We start from the raw sequence: 13,249 nt of genomic DNA on the forward strand, positions 1-13,249 counted from the left end.
ATGAGGTAGAAGTCAACAAAGTGGCGGAGGCAGATGAAGTGGTGTCCTGGCTCGTCCTCTGGAGTGCATCGCCAGCACAGTCAGCAGTGGCAGTGGCAGAGGCAGAGGCAGTGGCAGTGGCGTGAACGGCAGGCGGCCTTTGTCCTGCCGTTGCTGCCTGCCACTGATTCCAGTGCTTGGATTCCAAATGACGGCGCATTGAAGTGGTGGACAGGTTGCTCTTCTCAGAGCCCCTAATCAATTTCGAGAGGCAAATTGTGCAGACAACACTATATCTGTCCTCGGCGCATTCCTTGAAAAAACTCCACACCTTCGAGAAACGTGCCCTCGAGGTGGGAGTTTTTCGGGGCTGGGTACGAACTGGAACATCTTGGGAGATTCCGGGTGTGGCCTGGCTTCGCCTAAGCTGCTGACCTCTGCCTCTGCCTCTAGCTACCCTTTTTGGTGCTGCACCTGCCTCAACATCCACACTACTTTCCCCGCTTGACATCCCCCCTGTCCAGGTCGGGTCAGTGTCCTCATCATCCACCACTTCCTCTTCCAACTCCTGTCTCATCTCCTCCTCCCGCACAATGCGCCGGTCAACTGGATGCCCTGACGGCAACTGCGTCACATCATCGTCGATGAGGGTGGGTTGCTGGTCATCCACCACCAAATCGAACGGAGATGGAGGACACTCTAGTGTTTGAGCATCTGGACACAGATGCTCCTCTGTTAGGTTCGTGGAATCGTGACGTGGAGAGGCAGGTTGAGGGACAATGAAAGGAGCGGAGAACAGCTCTGGGGAGCAGGGACAGTTTGGGTTATTGTTCTGTAAAGCTTCGGAATTTTGGGAGGAAGGAAGACAAGACTGTTGGGTAATAGGAGGAGAGGAGGCAGAGTCTGACTGGCTGCTGGACAATGTGCTGTAAGCGTTCTCTGACAGCCATTGCAAGACCTGTTCCTGGTTCTCGGGCCTACTAAGGTTTGTACCCTGCAGTTTAGTTAATGTGGCAAGCAACCCTGGCACTGTGGAGTGGCGCAATGCTTGCTGCCCCACAGGAGTAGGCACGGGACGCCCTGTGGCTTCACTGCTACCTTGCTCCCCAGAACCATTCCCCCGACCTCGCCCACGGCCTCGTCCACGTCCCTTTCCGGGAGCCTTGCGCATTTTGAATTCATAGTTAGAAATTGGCACTGTATACCAGTAGTAAAAATTGTGGGTGCACGTAACCCCAATATATTCTTTGAATTCCCAGTCAGAAACTGGCACTATATGGCAGTAGCAAGAAATGAGGGTATTTGTATTCCCAATATACTCTTTGAATTCCCAGTCAGACAATGGCACTGTATACCAGTAGTAAAAATTGTGGGTGCACGTAACCCCAATATATTCTTTGAATTACCAGTCAGAAACTGGCACTATATGGCAGTAGCAAGAAATGAGGGTATTTATAACCCCAATATATTCTTTGAATTCCCAGTCAGACAATGGCACTGTATACCAGTAGTAAAAATTGTGGGTGCACGTAACCCCAATATATTCTTTGAATTCCCAGTCAGAAACTGGCACTATATGGCAGTAGCAAGAAATGAGGGTATTTGTATTCCCAATATACTCTTTGAATTCCCAGTCAGACAATGGCACTGTATACCAGTAGTAAAAATTGTGGGTGCACGTAACCCCAATATATTCTTTGAATTACCAGTCAGAAACTGGCACTATATGGCAGTAGCAAGAAATGAGGGTATTTATAACCCCAATATATTCTTTGAATTCCCAGTCAGACAATGGCACTGTATACCAGTAGTAAAAATTGTGGGTGCACGTAACCCCAATATATTCTTTGAATTCCCAGTCAGAAACTGGCACTATATGGCAGTAGCAAGAAATGAGGGTATTTGTATTCCCAATATACTCTTTGAATTCCCAGTCAGACAATGGCACTGTATACCAGTAGTAAAAATTGTGGGTGCACGTAACCCCAATATATTCTTTGAATTACCAGTCAGAAACTGGCACTATATGGCAGTAGCAAGAAATGAGGGTATTTATAACCCCAATATACTCTTTGAATTCCCAGTCAGACAATGGCACTGTATACCAGTAGTAAAAATTGTGGGTGCACGTAACCCCAATATATTCTTTGAATTACCAGTCAGAAACTGGCACTATATGGCAGTAGCAAGAAATGAGGGTATTTATAACCCCAATATATTCTTTGAATTCCCAGTCAGACAATGGCACTGTATACCAGTAGTAAAAATTGTGGGTGCACGTAACCCCAATATATTCTTTGAATTCCCAGTCAGAAACTGGCACTATATGGCAGTAGCAAGAAATGAGGGTATTTGTATTCCCAATATACTCTTTGAATTCCCAGTCAGACAATGGCACTGTATACCAGTAGTAAAAATTGTGGGTGCACGTAACCCCAATATATTCTTTGAATTACCAGTCAGAAACTGGCACTATATGGCAGTAGCAAGAAATGAGGGTATTTATAACCCCAATATATTCTTTGAATTCCCAGTCAGACAATGGCACTGTATACCAGTAGTAAAAATTGTGGGTGCACGTAACCCCAATATATTCTTTGAATTCCCAGTCAGAAACTGGCACTATATGGCAGTAGCAAGAAATGAGGGTATTTGTATTCCCAATATACTCTTTGAATTCCCAGTCAGACAATGGCACTGTATACCAGTAGTAAAAATTGTGGGTGCACGTAACCCCAATATATTCTTTGAATTACCAGTCAGAAACTGGCACTATATGGCAGTAGCAAGAAATGAGGGTATTTATAACCCCAATATATTCTTTGAATTCCCAGTCAGACAATGGCACTGTATACCAGTAGTAAAAATTGTGGGTGCACGTAACCCCAATATATTCTTTGAATTCCCAGTCAGAAACTGGCACTATATGGCAGTAGCAAGAAATGAGGGTATTTGTATTCCCAATATACTCTTTGAATTCCCAGTCAGACAATGGCACTGTATACCAGTAGTAAAAATTGTGGGTGCACGTAACCCCAATATATTCTTTGAATTACCAGTCAGAAACTGGCACTATATGGCAGTAGCAAGAAATGAGGGTATTTATAACCCCAATATATTCTTTGAATTCCCAGTCAGACAATGGCACTGTATACCAGTAGTAAAAATTGTGGGTGCACGTAACCCCAATATATTCTTTGAATTCCCAGTCAGAAACTGGCACTATATGGCAGTAGCAAGAAATGAGGGTATTTGTATTCCCAATATACTCTTTGAATTCCCAGTCAGACAATGGCACTGTATACCAGTAGTAAAAATTGTGGGTGCACGTAACCCCAATATATTCTTTGAATTCCCAGTCAGAAACTGGCACTATATGGCAGTAGCAAGAAATGAGGGTATTTGTATTCCCAATATATTCTTTGAATTCCCAGTCAGACAATGGCACTGTATACCAGTAGTAAAAATTGTGGGTGCACGTAACCCCAATATATTATTTGAATTCCCAGTCAGAAACTGGCACTATATGGCAGTAGCAAGAAATGAGGGTATTTGTATTCCCAATATACTCTTTGAATTCCCAGTCAGACAATGGCACTGTATACCAGTAGTAAAAATTGTGGGTGCACGTAACCCCAATATATTCTTTGAATTCCCAGTCAGAAACTGGCACTATATGGCAGTAGCAAGAAATGAGGGTATTTATAACCCCAATATATTCTTTGAATTCCCAGTCAGACAATGGCACTGTATACCAGTAGTAAAAATTGTGGGTGCACGTAACCCCAATATATTCTTTGAATTCCCAGTCAGAAACTGGCACTATATGGCAGTAGCAAGAAATGAGGGTATTTGTATTCCCAATATACTCTTTGAATTCCCAGTCAGACAATGGCACTGTATACCAGTAGTAAAAATTGTGGGTGCACGTAACCCCAATATATTCTTTGAATTACCAGTCAGAAACTGGCACTATATGGCAGTAGCAAGAAATGAGGGTATTTATAACCCCAATATATTCTTTGAATTCCCAGTCAGACAATGGCACTGTATACCAGTAGTAAAAATTGTGGGTGCACGTAACCCCAATATATTCTTTGAATTCCCAGTCAGAAACTGGCACTATATGGCAGTAGCAAGAAATGAGGGTATTTGTATTCCCAATATACTCTTTGAATTCCCAGTCAGACAATGGCACTGTATACCAGTAGTAAAAATTGTGGGTGCACGTAACCCCAATATATTCTTTGAATTACCAGTCAGAAACTGGCACTATATGGCAGTAGCAAGAAATGAGGGTATTTATAACCCCAATATATTCTTTGAATTCCCAGTCAGACAATGGCACTGTATACCAGTAGTAAAAATTGTGGGTGCACGTAACCCCAATATATTCTTTGAATTCCCAGTCAGAAACTGGCACTATATGGCAGTAGCAAGAAATGAGGGTATTTGTATTCCCAATATACTCTTTGAATTCCCAGTCAGACAATGGCACTGTATACCAGTAGTAAAAATTGTGGGTGCACGTAACCCCAATATATTCTTTGAATTACCAGTCAGAAACTGGCACTATATGGCAGTAGCAAGAAATGAGGGTATTTATAACCCCAATATATTCTTTGAATTCCCAGTCAGACAATGGCACTGTATACCAGTAGTAAAAATTGTGGGTGCACGTAACCCCAATATATTCTTTGAATTCCCAGTCAGAAACTGGCACTATATGGCAGTAGCAAGAAATGAGGGTATTTGTATTCCCAATATACTCTTTGAATTCCCAGTCAGACAATGGCACTGTATACCAGTAGTAAAAATTGTGGGTGCACGTAACCCCAATATATTCTTTGAATTACCAGTCAGAAACTGGCACTATATGGCAGTAGCAAGAAATGAGGGTATTTATAACCCCAATATATTCTTTGAATTCCCAGTCAGACAATGGCACTGTATACCAGTAGTAAAAATTGTGGGTGCACGTAACCCCAATATATTCTTTGAATTCCCAGTCAGAAACTGGCACTATATGGCAGTAGCAAGAAATGAGGGTATTTGTATTCCCAATATACTCTTTGAATTCCCAGTCAGACAATGGCACTGTATACCAGTAGTAAAAATTGTGGGTGCACGTAACCCCAATATATTCTTTGAATTACCAGTCAGAAACTGGCACTATATGGCAGTAGCAAGAAATGAGGGTATTTGTATTCCCAATATATTCTTTGAATTCCCAGTCAGACAATGGCACTGTATACCAGTAGTAAAAATTGTGGGTGCACGTAACCCCAATATATTCTTTGAATTCCCAGTCAGAAACTGGCACTATATGGCAGTAGCAAGAAATGAGGGTATTTGTATTCCCAATATACTCTTTGAATTCCCAGTCAGACAATGGCACTGTATACCAGTAGTAAAAATTGTGGGTGCACGTAACCCCAATATATTCTTTGAATTCCCAGTCAGACACTGGCACTATATGGCAGTAGCAAGAAATGAGGGTATTTGTATTCCCAATATATTCTTTGAATTCCCAGTCAGACAATGGCACTGTATACCAGTAGTAAAAATTGTGGGTGCACGTAACCCCAATATATTCTTTGAATTACCAGTCAGAAACTGGCACTATATGGCAGTAGCAAGAAATGAGGGTATTTGTATTCCCAATATATTCTTTGAATTCCCAGTCAGACAATGGCACTGTATACCAGTAGTAAAAATTGTGGGTGTATATAGCCCCAATTCTATTGCTAGGGGACTTGCAGGGTATTTCTGGGGTGAAGGTGGGGGGGCACACCGTTGGAACGGGTATCGGGGTATATATCGGGTATACGGGAATACACTGACAGTGTATTCCATTCAGGATCCTGGGAAAGCTGGGTTGCGGCGATTGAGCCCGTCAGTGCCACGTTACACTGACAAGCTTCTCCCTGGAATTTAGCTCTTACAAGAGCTGTTGGTTGTCTTCTCCTTCCTATCCTAGCCTGTCCCTGCCTACCCAGAATCTAAGCCCTAGCTAGCTGGACGGAAACCTCCGTCCTCGGTGAATTGCAAGCTCAGAATGACGCGAAGCTGGGCGTCGCTGTTCTTTTAAATTAGAGGTCACATGTTTTCGGCAGCCAATGGGTTTTGCCTACTTTTTTCAACGTCACCGGTGTCGTAGTTCCTGTCCCACCTACCCAGCGCTGTTATTGGAGCAAAAAAGGCGCCAGGGAAGGTGGGAGGGGAATCGAGTAATGGCGCACTTTACCACGCGGTGTTCGATTCGATTCGAACATGCCGAACAGCCTAATATCCGATCGAACATGAGTTCGATAGAACACTGTTCGCTCATCTCTAATTAAGATATTTCTATAATAGCTCAGAAACCCCCATTCTGGGACTACAGTATAATAATGTTCTTTCTTCGTGATAATAATGATGTCCTGTACTTAGGTTCAATGTTATGGTGGGCTGTGTCACCAAGTCCCCATCCCTAAATAAATGTCTCCAGTTCTTCTATGGTTTGCCCTGTTCTCTCAGAACAGTAAGCACGATGTTATGGTCAAATCACACCTGTCTAATCCAAACCACAGACAGTAAGTTGAATGATGGAGCATTAAGGAGATACCAGGGAGAATGCCGATAGAGAAGAAATCAGGAGATGCCACCTAGGACAGTATGCAATATTTGGAAGCCTCAAGCTGGATCTGGGATGGGTGGCCAGGGGCAACATGTGTGCCTGTCAATATACTGTCAACTAATTCCATGAGTGACCAGCAGAAATCTATATGAAGCTCTAGAACATTGAAGCCTTATGATTCCGAAGAACTAAATGAAAGCAGTTATGCCCTAGCCAAGCTCTTAGATAGCATATACTTACACATAAACCGTGGCATGATGTTTAAAGGTTATGTTATCTTTTAAAAGTCAGCATACTATATTTAGCTGTACATTTCCCACACTATACTATAAAAGATATTATATTCTTCCAACAGCCAACATTTTACATTACAACCTTATCATATACAAGGTAAATGTCAAACCACATTACACACAAGATTACAAACTGCCAACTGAGTTATTTGTACCATGGAGTATGGAAAATAATGTTCACCACATTGTCTGCAACAGCCTCTCATATCATTTTCACCTGAAGGTTTCATCTAATATTTTACCATACAACTCACATGACAATAGCCTGAACACCATCCTTGTTTCATCCAACCAAAGAGCCTTCTGCATAATAATTTGCCATTTAGTCCCCATAATTAGTAAGTAAATAGTATTTACTAAACAGTGTTTTAAATACTACAGGATTAATTGTATCAAACATGAAATGGTCCTGTAATTAATCTTGAGTCTATTAATAAAGCACAGGCAGTAATTTGATTTATCCTGTAGGCTTGAACTGCTGAACAAATGCAGATCTTGATACTAAATTGACATTTTTAATTACAGAGTGACCAATTGCTTTGTACAGTATTTAAATAGCTTTCAGTCTTCAGTAACTATGTTAACATGTTCATTGTACATCATACAGAACCAACAATGCGGCTATTGTTTATGCTTACATGTACATTCATGAACAAGCTATTGCTGTATGATTAGGTATGCAAGGCTTAATTCATGGTTATTATTTTTATTTTACTGTATATTTGTATTATGGGCTCATGGGCAGTCAATGTGCTATGTCAATTTCGCACTTAGAAACAAGAAATATACCTTTTGTAATATAAAATGAGATGGATCATGCTACCATCTGCTTCTACAATCACGTGTAATGTGCTAGAAAATGATAAGATGTTGACAACAGAAAAAATTCTATTGATCGTAACATCTGGGCTTGTTTTTTTTCCAAGAAAAGTCTACTACTGTCTTTTGAGACTTTTATTTATGTGTTGTGTGAGAGAGTGAAGGGTGTGGTCTGGGAAGACAGGTATGTCCCAGCCAGGCAGCTAAAGGGTGTTTGGTAAAGACCCACACCAGGGAGGTCAGCTGACTAATCAGGCCTGATAATAGTTTATGTGTGAGGACTAGGTGTGTGGTACCACACTGACAGAGCTGACTGTTATGGTCAGCAGGGTTTATTAAAAAAATAAACAAATAAAACCCTACGGAGCCCTCTGGGCCATTACTGCAACCAACCTGGTGTGAATGCAGACTAACAGTTCCTGTCACTGCCAGCTAAATTAAATTACCAGGTGCGCTCTGTTGCAATTTACAGAGCCCTGTGCAGTCAGAGCAGCCGCACAAATAAACAAACTGGCTAGCCTGAACTCCAGGACTAGCCAGAGACCAAGTAAACCCTGTGCGCAGTTCCACCCAGCCACCCAGGCAACTACTGCCAAGCACACTCCCAGTCACCCTGTCTGGGAAGTATTGCTAGCTGCCCCTACAGAGTTGCAACACAAACATACAAGGCAGCATGCTGCCTGACTAACAGTGGCATTGCTATCTCAGGGGTCTTTTGCTAACTAGGGCAATGTTTACAGGCTGGAACCCAAACATACATACACACACACATCATTTCGGGTTTCAAATGTGATCATAGAGCGCCGGGCGTCCAGACCAGCCCCCTTATATAGGCAAGGGGCGGTCACCAGCAAATAGCCCAGCTGCCCAATCCAAGCGTCCATTGGTTGGCACACATGTCGATTACCCAGTCGACCACACCCGGCTGCTGCAAGGTGGATTAACCCTTGCAACCCTGGACTGTGCAGAGGAACTGACAGCGACGCCCATATATCATGGCCGCAGTCTCTGCACAATCCTAACACTACCCCCCCCCCCTCAACGGCGCAACGACGCCATGCGTCTCAGGGTCGGAGACGAAAATGCGAGGAGTGAGCCAGACATGATCCCTTGGGGACAACTCCGTCCCTGACCTATATCTGATGTCAGCTGTTGCTCTGCTCCTGGCTTTGGCCTGACTCATGGCAGAGTGCACAGGCCGTGAAGCCTTGCCATTTAATAAAAGATTTGGCAAGTCAGGGGTGTATACAAGCCTAGTCCCTTTATTCTGCCCAGAAACTGTGCCAACACTCAGCTTAGTGTTAGGTTTTTCCCTAGCTTTCCCTTGCGGGCAAAACCCCTCCCTGGCACCTGATGGCATGGCAAAAAGACTTTTTTGCAGATTTACGCCTCCTGTCTCTGCGTGGAAGTGGCGTTCCCCTTGGCAACAGGTCAGTGGAGTAATTTTGAGACCTATGCTCTGGCAGAGTCTTAGTAATAGCAAAGATCTCTGCAGGCTGAGGGGCTAAGTCCTCCTGTTTTGAAGGCCTCACTGGAGGGACGGCAGGTGGTATAGCCTCCATACACCTTCCCTTGCACTCCAGACTCCACTTAATAATCTCCCCTTGCCTCCAATCTATGACTGGTGAGTGCCGGTGTAACCAAGGGAGACCAAACAATACTGCATCAGTTAAGCCCTCCAAGATGTGAAAAGAGAGCTTCTCTGTATGCAGTGTTTTACACCTCAGAAGCAACGGTGGCGTCTCAAATCGGATCTGCAGCCGAATCTGAGACCCATCAACCACCGTAATGTTTATGGGGGTCTTAAGAGCTCTCATGGGAATACCATTTTGCTGGGCGAATTTGGCTGACATGAAATTCCCCATGGCCCCAGAGTCTATCATTGCTTTAGTATTAACCCAACCGTTTCCCAGTTTAAAGGCTACTGGAAAACGGACACGATTATGGGACTTTTGTGTACCAAGTAACCCACCCCCGATGGACACTTGGCTAGCTTTCTTTTCCAGTGGGGTTGAGCATTGAGGAGCAATATGCCCTGGCCTGTTGCAACGGTAACAAATTACCCCCTTAATTTTCCTACTCCTGCTGCCACCAGGAGTGGAAGCACGGGAGGTGTCCATAGGTTCAGTGGACTCCACAACGGGCGAGGCAGAGGTAGATTTTAGGACCCCCCTCAGAGACATGAGGTTATGCTCGAGCTCCCGCTCCACTCTCCTATCAGACAACTGTCTATCCACACGAGTAGCTGAATTTATTAGGGCAGAGAGGGAGGTAGAAGGCTTTCGGCCTGCTAGTTCGTCCTTTACATTTGAGGACAAACCTTCCCAAAATATTGCCACCAGTACCTTGTCTGGCCAATCCAGCTCGGATGCCAAGGTTCGAAACTCAATAGCAAAGTCAGCTACTGAGCTCTGGCCTTGCTTTAAACGTAAGAGCTGCGAAGCAAAGGTGGACTGGGGCACTGGGCCATGAAACACCAGGCGTAGTGCTTCACACAGCCTGGTTAGTGTAGCCAAGTCCGCTGCGTCCCGTTCTTTTAATGGGGTGACCCAGGCCAATGCTCTCCCAGTGAGCAAGGTAACCACAAAGGCTACTTTAGATTTCTCATCTGGGAAAAGACTGGGACAAGCTTCAATGTAAGTTTTACACTGGTGAATGAATCCCCGACATCCCTGCGGCTCACCTGCATACCGCTCTGGAGGCAGGAGTGGACACGGTGACGCTGCAGGGGTCGGCAGACTACCAACCAACTGAGCCATAGCCTGAACTAACCCTTGAGATAGGTCAGAAAAATTAATTGGAGCAGCTGGTGGAGATTGCTGCAAGTGTTACTCCACTGCGGCCAGGCGTGTGTTCAGACTATTGACAAGACTCGCCAATTGTGAAGACGAAGTCATTATTGCGGCGGGGCTCGGGCTCTATGATACTGTTATGGTCAGCAGGGTTTATTAAAAAAAATAAACAAATAAAACCCTACGGAGCCCTTTGGGCCATTACTGCAACCATCCTGGTGTGAATACAGACTAACAGTTCCTGTCACTGCCAGCTAAATTAAATTATCAGGTGCGCTCTGTTGCAATTTACAGAGCCCTGTGCAGTCAGAGCAGCCGCACAAATAAACAAACTGGCTAGCCTGAACTCCAGGACTAGCCAGAGACCAAGTAAACCCTGTGTGCAGTTCCACCCAGCCACCTACTGCCAAGCACACTCCCAGTCACCCTGTCTGGGAAGTATTGCTAGCTGCCCCTACAGAGTTGCACCACAAACATACAGGGCAGCATGCTGTGTGACTAACAGTGGCATTGTTATCTCAGGGGTCTTTTGCTAACTAGGGCAATGTTTACAGGCTGGAACACACACACACACACACACACACACACACACACACACACACACACACACACACACACACACACACACACACACACACACACACTCACACACTCTCTTTCGGGTTTCAAATGTGATCATAGAGCGCCGGGCGTCCAGACCAGCCCCCTTATATAGGCAAGGGGCGGTCACCAGCAAATAGCCCAGCTGCCCAATCCAAGCGTCCATTGGTCGACACACATGTCGATCACCCAGTCGACCACGCCCGGCTGCTGCAAGGCAGATTAACCCTTGCAACCCTGGACTGTGCAGAGGAACTGACAGCGACACCCATATCATGGCTGCAGTCTCTGCACAATCCTAACACTGACCTGTCCAGACCAAATCTACAGAGCAGGTACTGTGCCACCCATTGTTGTTGTCAAGGTGGGAGTCTGGTAGCCAGTCTCCTGTATAGTCAGGGAAAAGTTCCTTATGTTTAAGTTAGTTCTCAGCTGAGAAGGTTTTTGTTTTGGTTATTTGTGCCTTTGCACAGGCAGTCAATGCGCTACAAGTGAATAAAGTCTGAATTTGTGTGCAACCCAGTGTCTGTGTCCCTGTTTCCTTCACTGATACAAGCATCTACCTAGGGATTCCCCACAGTGGTATGAATACTCTAATATGTATATGATGATTCCAGCAATGGACAGATGTGTCTTCCCTTAGCTTTCTTCTTGGTTGGACAGATATGAATCATGATTAATAGAGATGAGCGAACACTAAAATGTCTGCGGTTTGAAATCCGATTCGAACAGCCGCACACTGTTCGACTGTTCGAACGGATTTCGAACCCCATTATAGTCTATGGGGGGAAATGATCGTTTCAGGGGTACGCAAAATTCGATAAAATTATACTTACCAAGTCCACGAGTGACAGTCGGGCTGGTTTCTCCTTGAAGTCTTCTCCCGGCGCAGCGTCCCCGCGTCTTCTTCCGGCTGGAATTCACTCTGCCTAGGCATCGGGGCCTAGGCAGAGCTGACTGTGCATGCATGGTCATGCGTGGACATGCGCAGTCGGCTCTGACCGGCCCGACCCCTGAGCAGAGCCGACTGCGCATGCGAGGGCATGCCTGTGCATGCGCAGTCGGCTCTGCCTAGGCCGGATGCCTACGCAGAGTGAATTCCAGCCTGAAGACGCCGCGGGGATGCTGCACGGAGAAGACTTCTAAAGGTAAGAGAAGAACCAACGTTGATTGGCAGAATGTATAGCATGTAGTGTTCGATCGAGTACGAGTATTTTGAATACCGTAGTATACAATCGAACACCTACTCGATCGAACACTACTCGCTCATCTCTAATGATTAACTAAGACTACTGTCTTTTCAAGATAATATTGTTTCATGCTATATGTATTTTTATATGGTCAGTGATTGTGTTTCAAAAGTTTTATTGGCATGTTGTGATATTGTATTGACTTGATTCATGATAACTTGGATTTCTTAATCTCAAAAGTTTTATTAGCATGTTTTCATAATGTAGTACACGAAGATTTTGAGTTATTAGCTAAATATAAGCTATATTGAGGGTAGACTGATTGCTGTAACAGTATTTCGTAGAAATCAAAATTGACAAGCTTGGTAATATTCAGGGCTTCTTAACACCTAAATTATCTTCAACAGCAGTATGATCTCAGTCCTTCAATGCCATATATGCAAAACATATATCAAGCCTTGGCAATCTTGTTGGCTTCCACATGGTGTCCACAATAATGGTGATCTACAATACTACCTTTACTAGCAGCCATGGTCTCAAGGCATGACAGCCATCTTCTTCACTGTCTTGCTATACTTGTAGATACAAATTTACAGATGTAGTAAAATTTAACATTATCTATACAGTGGCACAGAATGTTAATGTAACAATTTCAATAGATTTTAATGACTTTTGTGGTCTGGTACTAGATATCACAGTGGAGTGTTATTAGTGTAATGTTAAACTTTGCTACATCTGTATGTCTTTGTTCAGATCTGTAGATGAAACTCTTCTGGCCTGAAGCAATCTGGGATGGCTATCTGCCAGGAAGAAGTGTTACATTTAAGGCAGCATGACTATAACATGAAATGAAAGACTCTTGGGATACATTCCACACCTCATCAAGAATTAGGGGGATCCTGATGAACAAGATCCGCCTCACAGTTTGAGAAGCATTGCTCTAGACTATGTAAAGAG

This window comes from Leptodactylus fuscus, chromosome 2 (assembly GCF_031893055.1).
Source record: "Leptodactylus fuscus isolate aLepFus1 chromosome 2, aLepFus1.hap2, whole genome shotgun sequence".
Classification (NCBI taxonomy): Eukaryota; Metazoa; Chordata; class Amphibia; order Anura; family Leptodactylidae; genus Leptodactylus; species Leptodactylus fuscus.